Source organism: Scyliorhinus torazame, chromosome 4 (assembly GCF_047496885.1).
Source record: "Scyliorhinus torazame isolate Kashiwa2021f chromosome 4, sScyTor2.1, whole genome shotgun sequence".
In the NCBI taxonomy this organism is placed as follows: Eukaryota; Metazoa; Chordata; class Chondrichthyes; order Carcharhiniformes; family Scyliorhinidae; genus Scyliorhinus; species Scyliorhinus torazame.
The window spans coordinates 275,102,880-275,122,763 of NC_092710.1; positions in this window are offsets into that span (position 1 = coordinate 275,102,880).

The window sequence follows — 19,884 nt, forward strand, 5'->3', positions numbered from 1 at the left end:
TTATGGCTCCTCATGTACCTCCAGAGAGGGACAGGTCCTGGAGTTGTCAGCCAAGATGGAAGCGAGACCCTGGAGATGGACTTCCTAGGGAAGAGAAACAAGCGGTCGTGAGGGGTCTCGTTCGTGGCTGTGCAGAGGAGTGATCTAATGGAGTGGGGGGCATCGGGGAGGACCTCCTGCCAGCAGGGGGTCGGGAGACTTCTAGACCGGATGGCCAGAAGGATGGCCTTCCGTACCGTCGCGTTCTCCCTCTCCACCTGCCCGTTTCCCTGCGGGTTATAGCTCGTAGTCCTGCTCGAGGCGATGCCTTTGCTGAGCAGGTACTGACGCAGCTCATCGCTCATGAACGATGTGCCCCGGTCACTGTGGATGTAAGCAGGGAAACCGAACAGTGTGAAGATGCTGTGCAGTGCCTTTATTACAGTGGCCGAGGTCATGTCGGGGCAGGGGACTGCGAAGGGGAAGTGGGAGTACTCATCAATGACGGTCAGGAAGTATATATTACGGTATGGAGGGGAGGGGCCCTTTGAAGTCCATACTTAGGCGCTCAAAGGGCAGGGAGGCCTTTACCAGGCGGGCCTTGTCTGGCCGGTAGAAGTGTGGTTTGCACTCCGCGCAGACCTGGCAGTCTCTGGTCATGGCCTTGACCTCCTCGGTGGAGAAGGGCAGATTGCGGGCCTTAATAAAGTGGGTAAGCCAGGTGACCCCCGGGTGACAGAGGTCATTGTGGATAGCCCGCAGTCGGTCATCTTGCGTGCTGGCGCATGTGCCGCGGGACAGGGCATCTGGGGGCTCGTTGAGCTTCCCAGGACGATACTTGATATCGTAATTGTAGGTGGAGAGTTCAATCCTGCACCTCAGGATTTTGTCATTTTTTATTTTTGCCCCGTTGTACGTTGTCAAACATGAAGGTGACCGACCACTGGTCGGTGACGAGGGTGAACCTCCTACCGGCTAGGTAGTGCCTGCAGTGCCGCTTCCACTGTGGCTTGTGCTTCATTTTCGACCGAGGAGTGTCGAATTTCGGAAGCGTGGAGGGTTCTAGAGAAGAATGCTACTGGCCTGCCCGCCTGGTTGAGTGTGGCGGCCAGTGCAACGTCTGACGCATCACTCTCTATCTGAAAGGGGACGGACTCGTCCACTGCATGCATAGCAGCCTTGGTGATGTCGGCCTTGATGCGACTGAAGGCCGAGCGGGCCTCAGCCGTCAGGGGAAAAGTGGTGGGTTGAATAAGTTAACGGGCTTTGTCCGCATAGTTGGGGACCCACTGGGCGTAGTAGGAGAACAGCCCCGGCATCGCTTGAGGGCCTTGAGGCTGTGGGGCGGGGTGAGTTCCGTAAGGAGGCGCATACGGTCGGGGTCGGGCCCTAGGACTCCGTTCTCCACGACGTAACCGAGGATGGCCAGCTGTGTAGTGCGGAAAACGCACTTCTCTTTGTTGTACGTGTGGTTGAAGGATTGGGCGGCCTGGAGGAACCTCTGAAGGTTGGCGTCATGGTCCTGCTGATCATGGCCGCAGATGGTGATATTGTCCAAGTATGGGTATATAGCCCGCAAACCGTACTGGTCCACCATTCGGTCCATCGTTCTCTGAAAGACCGAGACCCCGTTAGTGACGCCGAAGGGGACCCTGAGGAAGTGGAAGAGTCGGCCGGCTGCTTCAAAAGCAGTGTAGTGGTGTTCTTCCGGGTGGATCGTGAGCTGGTGGTAGGCCGACTACAGATGGACCGTTGAGAACACACGGTACTGTGCGATCTGGTTGACCATCTCCGCTATGCAGGGGAGGGGGTACGCATCCAGTTGCGTGAACCGGTTAATAGTCTGGCTGTAGTTTACAACCATCAGGTTCTTTTCCCCGGTTTGGGCGACCACCACTTGCCCTCTCCAGGGGCTGTTGCTGGCCTCGATGATCCCTTCACTCAACAGTCGCTGGACCTCCGACTTGATAAAAGCCATATCTTGGGAACTGTACCGCCTGCTCCTGGTGGCGATGGGCTTACAATCGGGAGTGAGGTTCGCAAAGAGCGAAGGCGGGGGAGACCTTGAGGGCCACGAGGCTGCATACCGTGAGGGGCAAGGGTCCGCCGAACTGGAGGGTCAGGCTTCGGTGACTGCATTGGAAGTCTAATCCAATAGCAGTAGGGGACGCAGAGGTGAGGGAGGACGTACAACTTAAAACGGGCGTACTCAGCGCCCTGCATCACAAGGTTAGCGATACAGTACCCCCGGATCTGGACCGAATGGGATCTGGAGGCAAGGGAGATGGTTTGGGATGCGGGGTATATGGGAAGGGAGCAGAGCCTTACCGTGTCAGGGTGAACAAAGCTCTCCGTGCTCCCGGAGTCGAAAAGGCAGGGGGTCTCGTGCCCATTGACCCGGATGACCATCATTGAGTTTTTCAAGTGTTTCAGCTACGACTGGTAGAGGGTAATTGCACCCAGCTGCGGGTAGCCAGCGTGGTCGGTGGTGTCGGGGTCACAAAATGGCGGCTTCCATGAGTCGCACGTGTCGGGCTGGGTCGAAGATGGCGACCAAGATGGCCGCCCCCACGGGTCGCACGTGTCGGGCAGGGTCGAAGATGGCGACCAAGATGGCCGCCCCCATCAGCCGCACGTGTCAGTCGGTGTTGGAGCCGGCAAGCAAGCTGACGGCCCCCACGAGTCGCACGAGGCTGATGACGTTGCAGGGTCTGCGGGCCTGCGAGTCCACGGGATGGGCCTGGTGAGTGTTCAATTTCTGGGCTTTAGGTCGGCACAGACAGACTCTGGCGAAGTGTCCCTTTTTCCCACAGTCGCTGCACGTTGCTGTGCGGGCTAGGCAACGCTGCCGGGGGTGTTGACCCTGACCGCAGAAGTAGCACTGTGGTTCTGGACTGGCAGCTACGCGGAGCAAGCCCGCGATGTAGTCGGGTCCACCGGGGGTCGCGACGATGGCGTCCACGAGGGGTTCGCTGGGTCCGCGGGGAATGCACTGAGGTTCTGGTAGGCCACCTCTAACGAGGTAGCTAGCTTTACCGTGTCCCGCAGGTCAGTGGTCCCGTTTTCCAGCAAACGCTGCCTGATGTAGTTCGATCGGACCCCAGCCACATAGGTGTCCCAGATCTGTAGGTTCATGTGTTTCTCCGCCGTCACATTCCGGTAGCTGCAGTTCCTTGCGAGTAGGGTCAGTTTGTCCAGGTACTTATCTAGCGATTCCCCAGCACGTTGATGGCGAGACGTGAGGAGATGTCGGGCGTACACCTCGTTTACAGGCTTCACGAAATGCGCCTTGAGGGTTGCGACCGCCGCCTCGTACGTGGCCGTTTTCTCGATCATCACAAAACTTTGATGGCTCACCCGAGCGTGGAGGGTTTCAGTGGGAGGCGTTGTGAAGGAGTCGAGGTAGGCCTCGAAGCAGCAAAGCCAATGTTTGAAGATCTCTTTTGCTTCTGACGTGCGCGCGTCGAGTCCGAGCTTATCTTGCTTTAGAACGGCTTCCATGATGCTGTCTATGGACATTAAATTGTTATACTGTCAATTCACTGTGAGATCGTGAGAACGAGTGAACATTAGGCTTTAATATCCATGAACTCGCCTGCCAGAGTCGGCTGTACAAATGAGTGCCACCACAGGTGGCCAGACTATATATGGACCCGGTGAGGGCGGAGCCCACCGGGGTTCCAGTACAGTACCTGGAAGTAGCCCGTATCATCACTTCCAGGTCATGGGTCACATCATTATACAGACAGTACAGACAGCTCATGCATTAGGTGAAATACATTCACCACACTACGACTCACCATTCCAACTCTGCCTGCCGCCTGGCCTTTCTCATAAAAGGGATGGACTGAAGTTGTAATATTTGAAGAAACTACCAGATATGGGAGAATTTAAGCCAGCCGGCTGCCTCAATAATGATGACACACTGACAGAGTCCCAACAACTCCCAGTACCTCGAGTCCCATTAATCACTGGAGTGCAAAATATTGTTGCATTGTCCAGTGCTAATATTAAACATAGAATTCCTACAGTGCAGAAGGGGGCCATTCGGCCCATCGAGATTGTACCGACCCTCTGAAAGAGCACCCTATCTAGGCCCACTCCTCTGCCTCATCCCCGTAACCCCACTTAACCTGCACATCATTTTGGACACTAGGACGCAATTTATCTTGGCCGATCCACCTAACCTGCACATCTTTGGATTGAGAGGAAACAGGAGCACCCGGAGGAAACACACACATACCAGGGCAGAACGTGCAGACTCCACACAGACAGTGACCCAAGGCCAGAATTGAACCCAGGTCCCTGGCGCTGTGAGGCAGCAATGCTAATCACTGTGCCACCAGTACCAAACATGGTACTTTGACAGATATAGCAGCCAAAGCTGTGATAAAGGATCCTTATTATGTGTATTTGCTTTGCGCATAGCTCTTTCCCACACGTGTGCACAGGTTGGGCTGCAGACTCATGGAGCTTAGAACTGGCTGCTGAAAGGCTGCTTGCCTTTAATTAAGTCTGACACGCTTTCGAATAACACGTTTCATTGACTCTCTACAGAAGTATCAAAAGAATAGCCATTGTAAATCCAACTTGAAAAGAATGGCATCGATTCGTGTTTCTGTCATATGAGTGTGAATCTGATGGAAGAGATCAGCCAGAACCAAACAATTTAAATCAATGGACTGAAAATTAGGCAGGTTCTGTACAGGGCAGGCGATTCGCTCTGCTGGATCACTTCCCATGTTCTGAAGATGAAATTCTACCACAGTGTGCCTTAGAAAGGCATTTCGTTCGGCAGCAATACAGAATTTTCACATTTCCAATATGAAAAATCCTGCTTGAATGACAATTCCCAGAATTGATTTAATAGATTTAAGTACAGAAAAATTAATACAAAGCAGTTATTGGTTTCAATACAGAGCTCCATTAGGCCACAAAAAAAGGTTTTGTACAAACTTTGTGGCTGACCCTGCACCAAGATATTTGTCTTAAGCCTCCAGTCCTGACCCGACCTGAACACTGACCCATTATCAACATAAGGCAGGTCTGACTGCAAACACAGATACAACTTTGTTGCCTCACTTTTTCCCAGTCCTTACACAATCCACACATGGTACTGTGTGCTATTGGATCACATACATTGCACATGAGCCCTTGGAGAAATCCTCAACCCCTGGGTCTTCAGCACAGACAGAAGGCTTGTGTGATCATCTGCAGTGGACAAACAGTAGGTGCCTGCTTCGGCTCCAAGGCCAACAGTGCAGCCACCTTGGAGTCAATCACATTTACTATTTGGCTCAAGCGATTTTTTAAATGGATAATTGACCCTTTGATAGAAGAGGCCCCAGCTGAAAGCATTGCCAGTGATGGGCGGGTGACATTTATTTGAACTGTCAATCTAAGCTCAGACTGATCAGGAAGGGAGGAGTAAGAAATTAGCAAAAACCTGCACGGCAGCAACTCGCCAAGCCTTCCCTCAGCAGCATCGACCATGTTTACAACCTCCACTGCCTAGAAGAGTGAGGCCAGCAGGTTCGTGAGAGCACTTTCAACTTCTTGTCTGAGTCACACACTGTCCTAATTTGGTCAGAGGTCTCCGCTCCGTCATTGTTGCTGGGTCAAAATTCTGGTCATCTGTTTTAGACGCAAGAAAAATAGAATTTTAAAAAAGTGAAAAGCTAGGAACAGTGAGATTTACATTACTGTAGACACTGTGAGGGATCCGCATGTTTGTTCCTGCCTATTCCCTTATTTTTCCCTTTATTTTATTTGTGCAATTACAATTTTTATTCATGGATGATTAATGGGCCTGTGACTTTAATGAAACTTTGCCTTTAATTCAAGCTGGAGAGATCTGTGATGATTCAGTTTGACTTGAGGAATCGGAGGAAATGCCGACCAATTATAGGCCAGTTAGTCTTATGTCGGTGGTGGGCAAATTAGTAGAATCAATCCTGAGAGATTAACTGTCACATAGAAAGGCATGGACTAGTCGGGGATAGTCAGCATGGATTTGTGAAAGGAAGGTCTTGCCTCACAAATTTGATTGAATTATTTAAGGAAGTGACAAGAAGGGTTGATGAAGGTAGTGTAGTGGATGTTGTGTACATGGATTTTAGCAAGGCATTTGACAAAGTCCCACATGGCAGATTGGTCAAGAATGTGAAAGCCCGTGGGATACAGGGCAATGTAGCTAACTGAATAAAAAGCTGGCTTAGTAACAGGAAACAAAGAGTCGATGGATGCCCTTGCAAATGGAAAGTGATGACAAAAACTCTGATGAGAAGGTAAATGTTGTCACCCAAGGGATCGCGCATATCAAGTCAACCAGCTTTGAGAGGATTGAACCCTCAGCTGCACTTGTTGCTGAGGGTAGCCATGTGAAGGGCAGGAAAAAAGATGGAGGGATTGAAAAGAGTCTATTGGCTAAACTAAGTATTTTCCTTCGTGCTGACAACCCTACTTTTAGATTGACTGCAGGAGATCCTTGAAATTTGGTTAAACATTCATTGGACACTCAGGAAAGACTGGCTGCATTACATGAGAGACAGAATGCAACAGGTATAGTAAAGGCACTGAAAATGTATCGAGAAACACCAGGGGGCACTCCATTAACTAATCATGATGTAGACATAAGAAACTTTGAAGCACTACAGCCACATTTGTCTCGACTAAAAGCATAGCGACTGGCTTAGTTAGAGACTGAAGAACAATGTATTTTGGACATCTGACAGAAAACAAGCAAAGCCACTGTAGTCCATGAATTGCCAAGTGGCGTTTGGGAGATCGACGGCCATGTTGGAGGACAAACCGGTGCTGGCCGCCCCAGCCTTTTCCAGGCCATTATCCGCTTGTGTTAATAGAGCAGTTTAAAACCCAGAACGCAAGATAATTCTTTTGGAGTTTATTATTGCAACAGTGCATATCCCAGAAAGTATAACACGATTGTGGATGCTCTGTCACGTGTTTAAAGATTGACTAGTTACCAGTGTGGAGACTGGGAAGGGAACTGGTATAATGGGGATGATTTAGATGTGTATGTGCTTGTGATGTGTGTCTTGCACACCTCATAATGAAAGGTCCGTGCCCTAAAGTTTTATTCTTTTGAGTGGCCCCTCCTGTTTGCTCCTGTCTATTCCCTTTTTCCCCTTTATTTTGTTTTTGCAATTGCAATTTTTATCCATGGATGATTAATGGGCTTGTGACTTTCATTCAGACTTTCCTTTTATTTAAGCTTTTTAAATAATCTCTATTGTCACAATTAGAACATAGAACATAAAACAAAGAACATTACAGCGCAGTACAGACCCATCGGCCCTCGATGTTGCGCCGACCTGTGAAACCACTCTAAAGCCCATCTACACTATTCCCTTATCGTCCATATGTCTATCCAATGACCATTTGAATGTCCTTAGTGTTGGCGAGTCCACTACTGTTGCAGGCAGGGCATTCCAACCCCTTACTACTCTCAGAGTAAAGAACCTACCTCTGACATCTGTCATATCTATCTCCCCTCAATTTAAAGCTATGTCCCCTCGTGCTAGACATTACCATCCGAGGAAAAAGGCTCTCACCGTCCACCCTATCCAATCCTCTGATCATCTTGTATGCCTCAATTAAGCCACCTCTTAACCTTCTTCTCTCTAACAAAAACAGCCTCAAGTCCCTCAGCCTTCCCTCATAAGATCTTCCCTCCATACCAGGCAACATTCTGGTAAATCTCCTCTGCACCCTTTCCAATGCTTCACATCCTTCCTATAATGCGGCGACCAGAATTGCACGCAATACTCCAAATGCTGCCGCACCAAAGTTTTGTACAGCTGCAACATGACCGCATGGCTCCGAAACTCAATCCCTCTACCAATAAAAGCTAACACACCGTACGCCTTCTTAACAACCCTCTCAACCTGAGTGGCAACTTTCAGGGATCTATGTACATGGACACCGAGATCTCTCTGCTCATCCACACTGCCAGGAATCTTACCATTAGCCCAGTACTCTGTCTTCCTATTCCTTCCAAAATGAATCACCTCACACTTTTCTGCATTAAACTCCATTTGCCACCTCTCAGCCCAGCGCTGCAGTTTATCTATGTCCCTCTGTAACTTGTAACATCCTTCCGCACTGTCCACAACTCCACCGACTTTAGTGTCATCTGCACATTTACTCACCCATCCTTCTACGCCCTCCTCCAGGTCATTTATAAAAATGACAAACAGCAGTGGCCCCAAAACAGATCCTTGTGGTACACCACTAGTAACTGGACTCCAGTCTGAACACTTCCCATCAACCACCACCCTTTGTCTTCTTCCAGCTAGCCAAGTTCTGATCCAAACTGCTAAATCTCCCTGAATCCCATGCTTCCGTATTTTCTGCAGTAGCCTACCGTGGGGAACCTTATCAAACGCTTTACTGAAATCCATAATTAGGCTTACATTAACACTGCAATGGGTTGCACTGCACTGGGGCTGGTTTAGCACACGGGGCTAAATTGCTGGCTCTTAAAGCAGACCAAGGCAAGCCAGCAGCACGGTTCGATTCCCGTGCCAGCCTCCCGAACAGGCGCCGGAATGTGGCGACTAGGGTCTTTTCACAGTAACTTCGTTTGAAGCCTACTTGTGACAATAAGCGATTTTCATTTCATTTTCATTTCATTTCAATGGAGTTATTGTGAAAAGCCCCTGGTCACCACATTCCGGTGCCTGTTCGGGTAATGAGAGGGAGAATTAAGAATGTCTGAATTACCTAACAGCACGTCTTTCGGGACTTGTGGGAGGAAACCGGAGCACCCGGAGGAAACCTATGCAGTCATGAGGAGAACGTGCAGACTCCGCACAGACAGTGACCCAAGCCGGGAATCGAACCTGGGACCCTGGAGCTGTGAAACAACAGTGCTACCCACTTTGCTTCCATGCAGCTGATGAGATCAATGAATGATGACTCCGTTTGACTGACTTGGCTGACGGCCAACGAAATGGCCTGAAACGCTGGGCTTTGCCAGCAATACGCGGTGATTGGATATTTTTCCTCTGGGGTGCTTTTGAGTCGCAAGACTGGTTTTCTTGTTTGACTTCCAATTTTGCAAGCTGGATGGAGGAATACCAACCATCTCTCTCAAAGATCTGGGGCTGGATTCTCCGAACCCCGACGCTGAAATAGCATTTGGCGACAGGGCGGAGAATCCAGTTTCACGCATGAAATCGGGACAGGTGCCATTTCCGCGATTCTCTGCCTCCCGAAAACGCTGTATTCGGAGAGTACGCTGTGCCTAGTTCCAGCAGCTGAGGCCATTGCTTGAGGCCCACCCCGCTGTTCTCCACTCCCGACCGACCAAATTCCCGACGGCGGCTTTCTAATGTTGTCCTGCCATTTGGGAATCTCACGTGGCAGCTGCGGACTCAGTCCGGGGCCGCCACAGTCGGGGGAGGGCCGATCGGAGGGCAGGAGGGGCCTCATTCAGGACTTGGGCTTTTATTGTGCGGGAGGTCCGGGTCGGCACACGGCCGATCGGGGACACTATTTCCGCGGTCCAGGTCCGCGGTCTGAGTCCGCCATGGATCAGGGCGCAGGCGCCGTTGTGCACATGCGCGGTCTCTGACCCATAAGTGCGGGGGCCCGTATCGGCAGCTGGAGCTGCGAGCTCCACGACAGCTGCCTGCTAGCCCCCTGCAAGGCTGTGAATCTGTGGCCTTTTGACGCCCGTTTTCCTGGTGTAAAAGACCACAGTTTTCACGATGGAATGGGGACATAGCCCCTGAAACGGAGAATCCAGCCCCTGATGAATTTTCTCTAAAGATCCAGGTAAGAACTTCTCTCTCCAGTAAGGCTGGATGTCATTTTATTAAAACCCCAAAGGATTGAGATTAAAACACAGCTGGAAACTGGATTTGATGTGAGACAAAGAGCCTTAAGAGAGAAATACACTCAAATGGAGACCTTTGAGTTGAAGGCACAACTTAATAAATGCTATTTAAAGAAATCCTACTGTCTGAGTATTGAATGAATGTTTCTGCAAGCAGACCATCAGAAACTGTACACCAGTGGCTTTGATCTATCAGCAAGCTGGGAGGAAAGCCTGAGACCAAGGATTCAACATCGAAAGCAAGGACTCTTATCCTTTTTCATAATCCTTTTTATTTTACCCCCTTCCACCCTTCTGTGTTTGTTTGTCTTGTGTGTGTGTGTATGTGTGTGGGTAGAGGGTGCGATAATTAAGGGGGTAGTATGTTAGCTTGCCATTATTCTAATGTAATTACTGCATATTTCATCTTTATTTCTGTTATAAATAAACAGTAATTGTGCTCCAACTTACAAACCTGGTGACTGTAAATTATTAGGCAGCCAAGGGTCAAAGATCTTGGCAGTTTTTTGACAAATTATTGGTTAATTCACTGTTTTGCAGGCTCCGGGGCCTGTGGGGCTGGAATCGACCCCGCACTAGCCCAGGGTGTTGTAACATCACGCATGACTAAAATGGAGATTGTGGATAGGCTTTGGGGAGCCAGGAGGTGAATTACTCACCGCAGGATTCCTAGCCTCTGACCTGTTCTTGTGGCTACAGAGTTTATATGGCTAGTCCAGTTCAGTCTCTGGTTAATGGTAATCTCCAGGATGGGGGTGGATTGCATCAGTATCTAAGGAATGAAATGAAATGAAAATCGCTTATTGTCACAAGTAGGCTTCAATGAAGTTACTGTGAAAAGCCCCTAGTCGCCACATTCCGGCGCCTGTTCGGGGAGGCTGTAACGGGAATTGAACCGTGCTGCTGGCCTGCCTTGGTCTGCTTTCAAAGCCAGCGATTTATCCCTGTCATTGTGCACTCATCAACAGCCCCACTTCTGACATATTATTGGAAGGAAAGTAAATGATGAAGCAGCTGAAGAACTCCGGCAGCTCTCCCAATTTTTGTCACAAGTTAGCAGGGTGGTCCAATCGGTTTGATTCCTTTAGACTTTTTAGCAACTGATACACCTGAGTGGCTTGCTAAGAGTCAACCACATTGATGGCAGCACGGTGGCACAGTGGTTAGCACTGCTGCCTCACAGCTCCAGGGTCCCGTGTTCACTTCCAGCCTAGGGTAACTGTCTGTGTAGAGTTTGCACTTTTTCCCCGTGTCTACATAGGTTTCCTCCAGATTCTCCCGTTTCCTCCCACAGTCCAAAGATGTTCAAGTTAGGTGGATTGGCCATGCTAAATTGCCCCTTAGTGTTAGGTGGTGTTACTGGGTTACAGGGATAGGGTGGGGGCAAGTGCCTAGGTAGGGTGCTCTTTCCAAGGGACGGTGCAAACCCAATGGGCCTCCTTCTGCATTGTAAATTCTACGATTCTATGATGTGGATCCGCACTCACATGTAGGCTGGACCAGGTAAGGAAAACAAATTGCTAAGGACACAAATGAACCAGAGGTTCACCAGAGGATGATAGATTGATTTTTTAATAATTAAATTTAGAGTACCAATTAATTTTTTCCAATTAAGGGGCAATTTAGCGTGGCCAATCCACCTAGCCTGCACATCTTTTGGGTTGTGGGGGTGAAACCCACGTAAACACGGGGGGAATGTGCAAACGCCACACGACCCAGAGCCGGGATCGAACCTGGCACGTCGGTACTGTGAGGCAGCAGTACTAACCACTGTGCCACCATGCTGCCCTTGACAGATTGATCAGGATATTAATGAAGCCGAGGTTCACCGGAGGATAGTAGATTGATAAGAACATTAGTGAACCAGAGGTTCACCAGAGGTTGGTAGATTGATAAGGACATTAGTGAACCAGAGGTTCGCCAGAGGATAGTAGATTTGTAAGGACATTAGTGAACCAGAGGTTCAGCAGAGGTTGGTAGATTGATAAGGACAATAGTGAACCAAAGGGGTTGTGACAACAACAATCACCAATGGCCTCATGGTCATCATTAGACTTTTAATTCCAGATTTTCTTATTGAATTCAAATTCCATCATCTGCTATGGTTGGATTTGAACACCAGTCCCCAGAGCATTAGCCAGGTCTCTGGATTACTAAGTAATTTAAATCGCCACAGTCCCAGATGACCATTGGCTGCTTTTCCCTTTGAGGGGGTGAACTGACTGGTGGTGATTTAACCTGAAAATTACCACACGGTAGCATTGTGGTTAGCACAAATGCTTCGCAGCTCCAGGGTCCCAGGTTCGATTCCGGCTTGGGTCACTGTCTGTGTGGAGTCTGCACGTTCTCCCCGTGTCTGCGTGGGTTTCCTCCGGGTGCTCCGGTTTCCTCCCACAGAGCAAAGATGTGCCGGTTAGGTGGATTGGCCATGATAAATTGCCCTTAGTGTCCAAATTGCCCTTAGTGTTAGGTGGGGTTACTGGGTTATGGGGATAGGGTGGGGGTGTGGGCTTGGGTAGGGTGCTCTTTCCAAGAGCCGGTGCAGACCCGATGGGCCGAATGGCCTCCTTCTGCACTGTAAATTCTATGATTTCTATGATTTCTATGACACCTCAGGTGAGGGGCAAGATTGAGAAGGCGAAGCCTTCATGAATAATCTCAGCGGGTATGGGAGTTACTAGTCTGGATTACTAGTCCAGTGACAATACCACTATGCCACCAGTCCATTTGCAACCCATTATGTTAAATTTCCTCTCATGCCTCAATGATTGTAATAAATCGCTTGTGAATGAACCCAGAAAATTCTGTATACACTCCATCTACTGCATATGTTGGTGGTGGTTAGTTACAGGTCACTCGGAGTACAAATATCTCTGGCTATTTCCACTTTTATATGTGTGTTGTAGTCTGGAACTATTGATAGTAATGGTAGAAGCCCCAATGTTCTTTCCATTACATGGGAGGTATTTCTTCTGCCATTAGCATATGCCAGAAAGATTTATAGATGAATGCTTAACCAGTTTAGCTACATCATAAACAAATTTTCCTTCGCCATTAAGTCCTGGAGTGGGACTTGAACCTGGCGCTTTTGACTCCGAGGCAGCAGGCCTCTGTGCCACTAGGCCTCCTACATGTACCATTTTGTAATCCAAAAACCCCTCAAAAATACTAAAGTTTTTCAAGATCTCCTACCGAGCTGATTTAACCCTTGCAGCACTAAAAAAAAAGTCACTCGAACTGGAGTATTGAAATTATAGGACTGGAATTGAAACTCAGGCCTTCGTATTGTTAACTTAGTTTATTCTCCTGCAGCATTCTCAGAGTAGAAATACTGCTCCTCTGAGACGAATACACATGATATACATGAACATGTTATTTCTTCCATCATACTGTCCATGAGCCAGCATTTGTTGCTGTTACAACCCGCACGGTACCTACGGGGTAGAAGCAATTAGCCTCCCCGTGAGTCTTGTGGAGCTGAGGGGCCCATAGACACTCTTAATCTGGAATATAAAGGTCGGCCAGTTTCGGTGCCGACACCTCAGACCCGGCTGGGATCTGGAGAGTATTGTCCAAACTATAACCTTGTAATAAACTAGTTTCCATTCTCCACACGTCTTGGACTCGTCTGTGGTCACTAAAGTTGCCCATCCCTAATTGCCCTTGAACTGAGTGGCGTATTCAGCCATTTTACAGGGCAATTCAGAGTCAACCACACTGCTGTGGATCTGGAGTCACATGTAGACATTAGTGAATCAGATGGGTTTTTACAACAAACAAGCGTCCCATGGTCACCATTAGACTTTTCATCCCAGGTTTTTATTCAAATTTTGCTTCTTGCTGTCGTGGGATTTGAACTCGAGTCCATAGAGAATTACCCTCTAAGGTAATTACCCTCTAATTACCTTAGAATACTAGCCAGTGACAATGCCGCCACACCACTTCCTCCCCATTAATGTTCATACATGCCTTTACATCCCCCTGAGGTGTATCACAGGAGCATAATCAAACAAAAGAGATTTGACAATGATCCAAAGAAGGAAATATTGGGGCAGCTGCCAAACGATTGGTCAGAAGAACGAAGAGAGACAGAGGGGTTTAGAGAGGGAACTGCAGGGCTTCGGGCCTAGTTAGTTGAACACATTGCATCAATGATAGGGCGAAGAAAGTCAGAGATGCACAAGGGGCTAGTACTGGAGGAAAGCTGAGCTCTGGGAGGGTTGTGGGGCTGGAGGAGATTACAGATATAAGGATACGTGAGGCCACAGAGGAATTTTGAATTCAAGGTGTTGGTGGACTGAGAGCCAAAGCAGGTCTGCAGACAAAAGGGTGATGGATAAACGGGACTGAGTGTGAGTTAAGAAACATTCAGCAGAGTTTTGGATGAGCTGAAAATGAATGAAGTGTGGGAGACCGGCCAGGAGAGCAATGGAATAGTTGAGGCTGGACGTAATGAAAGTATAGATAAGGGACGTGATTCTCCGTTGGCCGACTCCGGAATTGGGAAACGCGATTGGGCGGAGAATCGGCTCCAATGTCAAAATCGTGGCAAGCGCTGACTTCACACCAAATCACAATAATTCTCCATTGCCTCGACACCGATGTGAATGCGTTCCACTGTTGGCATATCATTAGCGGGCCTGACCCGGTATTCAAAGGGTCCTCTGCTATTCTCTGCCTCGACGAGGGAATTCCCGACGGTGAGGTTCACTTGTGCTTTTAAAAATCATGAAACAGGCACCATGGCTGATGAGGGGGAGAGAGGAGGTAGGACACGGAGGGGCATGACCGTGGACTGCCGGTCATGACACTGGCCGGGCTGGCTGTGGTGTGGGGAGGTTCCTGGCAGGTCTGGGGAGAGGGGGTAGGGAGACGGGGAGGGGACAGGCCGTGAGGCCTGGGTGACACCCCATGGGACCCGACAGCGGTGTTGGGGTGAGAGTAGGTGTGAGGGTGATGTGGGGGTGAGGGTGGGTGTGGGGGTGATGTGGGTGTGCGGGTGGTGTGGGGGTGAGGATGGTGTGGGGGTGACACACGTGTCATGGGAACTGCAAACTCAGCGGGGCCTCACTTCCTTGACAGAAAACAATCTTCACCCCGGTGACGGCGCTTTCCTCGGGCCCGCTAACCACGCCTAAGGCCCACTGCTCTGCTACGGTGGGGGCCGCAGGTCCGGCAAGCCCCTTCCTGTCTTCTCCCACTTACGACGGTCACTGGCAGCCTTCTCCTGGATGGTGGGGGGACAAAGAACAACAGTGTTAGACAGTGCGACACATGCAGCCTAGGAAGTGGGCTGCTGGTTGCTTCAGTGGCCAGGGCACCCGGCCATGGCAGCCGGTATTGGTGCCGACATGTGGTGCAGGGTGGGGGTTTGGCCGCCCTCCTGGTAGGGGGTGTGCGGTTACGGCTGTGTGGGACGGGGGTTGGTGCCAGGGCACAGTTCTGCCCACTCACTCTGGCTGCCCTGAGGAGGCTGTGCCGTTTCTTCCGGGACTACTGGCCGGCCCAGATGGTGTTGCTCACGGCACTTACTGCCTCTGCATAGCGAACGGTGGCAGCTGCCAGCCTCATTCCCAGGCCAGGGTACAGGGTCGCCCGCCTCACCTCCACAGCGTTCAGCAGGGTCTCGAGCTCGGCGTCAGTAAAACGTGGTGCCGCTCTCCTCGCTTCCATCTTGTTGACTGGGATGGTGTGTGTGGAGAGTGAAATATGTATACGTGGCTGCAGCTTGTCAGCCTCCTGAGCATCAATCACAAACCCGCACCATTTCTCATTGGAATCGATTGAGTTCCATGTGGCGCCGGTGCTAGCCCCTCAATGGTTGTTGAATCGGACCAGATGTGGTGGCAGTTTTGTTGTCGTAGAACTCCATGAATCCTGCCCCGGCATTAAGGGCAGCACGGCAGCATAGTGGCAGCATAGTGGTTAGCACTATGACTTCACATGTTCGATTCCCAGCTTGGGTCACTGTCTGTGCGGAGTCTGCACGTTTTCCCTGTGTCTGCGTGGGTTTCCTCCGGGTGCTCCGGTTTCCTCCCATAAGTCCCGAAAGATGTGCTATTAGGTAATTTGGATATTCTGAATTCTCCCGCCGTGTACCCGAACAGGCGCCGGAGTGTGGCGACTAGGAGCTTTTCACAGAAACTTCATTGCAGTGTGATGCACAATCAATTACTGCAAAGACGAGGTTGAAGCATAACTGAAGGCTTTAATAGACTAGAACTGTTCCCCAGCAGCTCAGGTACAGAATGAGGGCTGCTGGGACGGCACCGACTCTTATACCCCGCCTATCTGGGCGAAGCTACATACTATACAGCCAATGGTAAACCCCCAGGTTTGACCAATGGAACTTCAGCCTCTCGGGTGCTGCAATACCTGATAATACCACACAGTGTTAATGTAAGCCTACTTGTGACAATAAAGATTATTTTTTAAAAACGGTCTCAGGAATGGAGAATTCCAAAGAGTTTCAGCAGCACATGGCAATGTTACAGAGGTGGAAGTAGGCATGAAGCACAGCAGAAAGCATATCCACTTACTGGCAACCTAGAAAATTATGGTTGCAATTCATTGCGCTGCTGTATTTAATTAAAAATTTTAGCTTTCTCGAAGGCATTCACAGTGAATGGCCGTGTAAGTGCGGAAATGCAGTATTTTTTTTTAACTAGACTTGCATCCAACATTAAGAAGAATGGAGCAATTTAAACTTCTCGTGCACGTGAAATATGGGGATGCAGAAAAATTTGGAAAGGATGTACATCGTGTAGCCAGATGCTTTGAAGGCAAAAGGGTCATTATTTTACATCTTATGAGAAAGGCTTTTTGGTCGTCTGCGAATATAGCATAAACTTCAAGAAACCACAAAAAACTGGTTTCAATTAATGCTGTAAGAACTGAAGGGAAATTGATACACTTGGGAACAAATTGTAACAAACATATTTGGATAAACATGTTCAATTTGTGGCTTTAAGCTGAGCTTTTGTGTTTTTGCTGTAATGCGGTCGTCAGGTGAGTAAATTGGGGATGTTGGGAGACCAGCAGTTTCTGCTTAAGTTGAATCAGTCTTACCATACACTTAGTTAAGCTCAACATGCTAAAGAAGAAATTATTGTAAGGAAATATTTTACAGCAACACATCTTATTGCGAAGAACATGTCAGCTGACAACTGCAGTCTGGGGTGGGTTCAGAAGTCAAGAGGGGCTCAGAGTTTGGGAGTCAGATAGGGCTGGGGTCTTGGCAGTGAGGGGGAGATTGTGTCAGGGACTGGGAAGATTGGTTAAAGGGGACAGTAGAGAGAGGGAATCTGGGATTGAGGGATGGGAGATTGGGGGAGAGGTGGCTGGGAATGGGGAAGGTAGACTGCAGGAGGGAAAGGTGGATTGGAGGAGTGCAGAGGATGGGGGTGAGCGAAAGTGAACTATGAAAGCTCTTTTTATCGAGTTCATGGTCAGAGAGTTCGATATTAAAAGAGGCTTCAGAAGCCTGACCACTTCTCGTAATGCAGAGGGATTCTACCTCGAGATACACGATGAACAGCAATAGGTTATAAGATTACTATTAGTTACAGAGAGGATATTGGGGCTTCACACCAAGTTATGTGTAGACAACTGGTTAGTATTGTATTACTGTTGGTAATGAGGAGAATCTAAGTGTCACCAGAATAACTATTATTTTGCAGTACCATTTCAATGGGTTAGCTATTTACTGGTGGAATTAAAGTTCCTCATACCAGTGCGAATTGTTCCTGCACCTTTGGATTTCCCTCTTCCTCGCCTTCACTTCGTCTTCATTGTCTGCCTCATGGATGCTCGCCTTGGTCTCAGGATTTCTCGCTGCAAGAGCAGGAACAACAATATTCAACCACAGTTGACCCAGCGTTTAGAAAATAAATGCCAGAACATTGGCAGGCATCGGGTGATCAGACTTGGCTTAATCAGAAGTCACATGATCAAATGTGACATGGTCAGATATCATGTGACCAGACATTGCGTGAACAGGGATGATGTAATCAGGCTGTGCTGGTGAAACCTCCAGAAATAATTCCAACCAACATTCCCTCTCATTTTGTTTTGCAGCGCATGGGTGATTTGTTCGAGAGTGCAGCTCCTTTAATATTCTTAAAATGTGGCAATACATGCACGTTAATTTACAGAACTCACCGACGCAGTTTAAAGAGAACACTGCCTCCAAGTTGAGTTTACAACCCCAGGTCACAACCGCATTTAAAGGAACTATGAGCTGACTTGATGTGTGATGTGATGCACTATCAATTACGACGAGACGAGAGTAGAGAGCCGAACACGCAGTTCTCCTTGTTATACATTAGGTTCAGGAGTTTGGCGGTGTGGAGCAATTTGCAAAGGTTAGCGGCGTGGTCCTGCTGGCTGTGGCCACAGATGGTGACATTGTCCAGGTACGGGAAGGTGGCTCGCAGTCCATGCCGGTCAACTATTCGGTCCATCTCCCGTTGGAAGACTGAGACCCCATTAGTGATGCCGAAGGGAACCCTAAGGAAGTGGTAAAGGCGGCCGTCTGCTTCGAACGCTGTATATTGGCGGTCTGCCTTGCGGATGGGGAGCTGGTGGTAGGCAGATTTCAGGTCCACTGTAGAGAAGACCCGGTACTGTGCAATCTGATTGACCATATCAGATATGAGTGGGAGGGGGTACGCGTTGAGCTGCGTGTACCGGATGGTCTGACTGTAGTCAATGACCATCCTGTGTTTCTCCCCAGTCTTTACAACTACCACTTGGGCTCTCCAGGGTCTGTTGCTGGCCTCGATGCTGCCTTCCCGCAGTAGCCGCTGGTCCTCCGATGAAGGTCCTGTCCTGGGCACTCTACCGTCTGCTCCTGGTGGCGACGGGCTTGCAATCCAGGGTGAGGTTCGCAAACAGGGAAGATGGGTCGACCTTAAGGGTCGTGAGGCCACATACAGTAAAGGGTAGTAGGGGCCCGCTGAATTTCAAGGTTAGGCTCTGGAGGTTGCACTGGAAGTCCAGGCCAAGTAGCAAGGCTGCGCAGAGGTTTAGGAGGACGTAGAGCTGGAAGTTGCTGAACTCTACGCCCTGGACGGTGAGAGTGGCATCCGGAGGCCAGGGAGATTCGTTGGGTCATGGGGTATGCCGCGAGGGAGCAGCTCCTTACCGTATCGGGGTGGATGAAGCTCTCCATGCTCCTGGAGTCGAGAAGGCAAGGTGTCTTTTGGCCATCAACTTTCACCGTCGTTGTCATGGTTGCGAGGTTGTGTGGCCGGGACTGGTCGAGCGTGCTGGAGGCGAGCTGCGGCTGGTGTTGGTGGGCCCTAGACTGCTCGGCAGCAGTTGCGGGCGATGAGTGGCCCGATGAGGTGCCCGTCGAGCAGGGTTCCTGAGGCGCCGTCCAAAATGGCGCCGAAGATGGTGGCGCCCATAGGGCACACGTGGCGGACGGCGTTAAAGATGGCGGCGCCCACGGTCCGCACGAGGTATGATGAGGGGAAGCTGGTGGCGCCCACGGGCCGCATGAGGGTTGCGGGGGCAAAAATGGCGGCGCCCACGGGTCGCACGTAGTGGGTGCAGGAACAATGGGGCTGGTTACAGCTCCTTACCGTATCGGGGTGGATGAAGCTCTCCTTGCTTCCGGAGTCGAGAAGGCAAGGTGGCTTGTGGCCATCGACTTTCACCGTTGTTGTCGCGGTTGCGAGGTTGTGTGGCCGGGACCTGTCGAGTGTGATGGAGGCGAGCTGCGGTTGGTGTTGGTGGGCCCCGGGCTGCTCGGCGGCGGTTGTGGGCGATGAGTGGCTCGATGAGGTGCCTGACGAGCAGGGGTCTTGAGGCGCCGTCCAAAATGGCGCATAAGATGGCGGCGTCCACGGGGCGCACGTGGCAGGTGGTGTTAAAGATGGCAGCGCCCACGGGCTGCACGAGGTCTGATGAGGGGAAGATGGCAGCGCCCACGGGCCACACGTGGGTTGCGGGGGCGAAAATGGCGGTGCCCACGGGTCGCACGTGGGGGGTGCAGGAACAATGGGGCTGGTTACAGCGGCAATCCTTTCTTCCCGCAG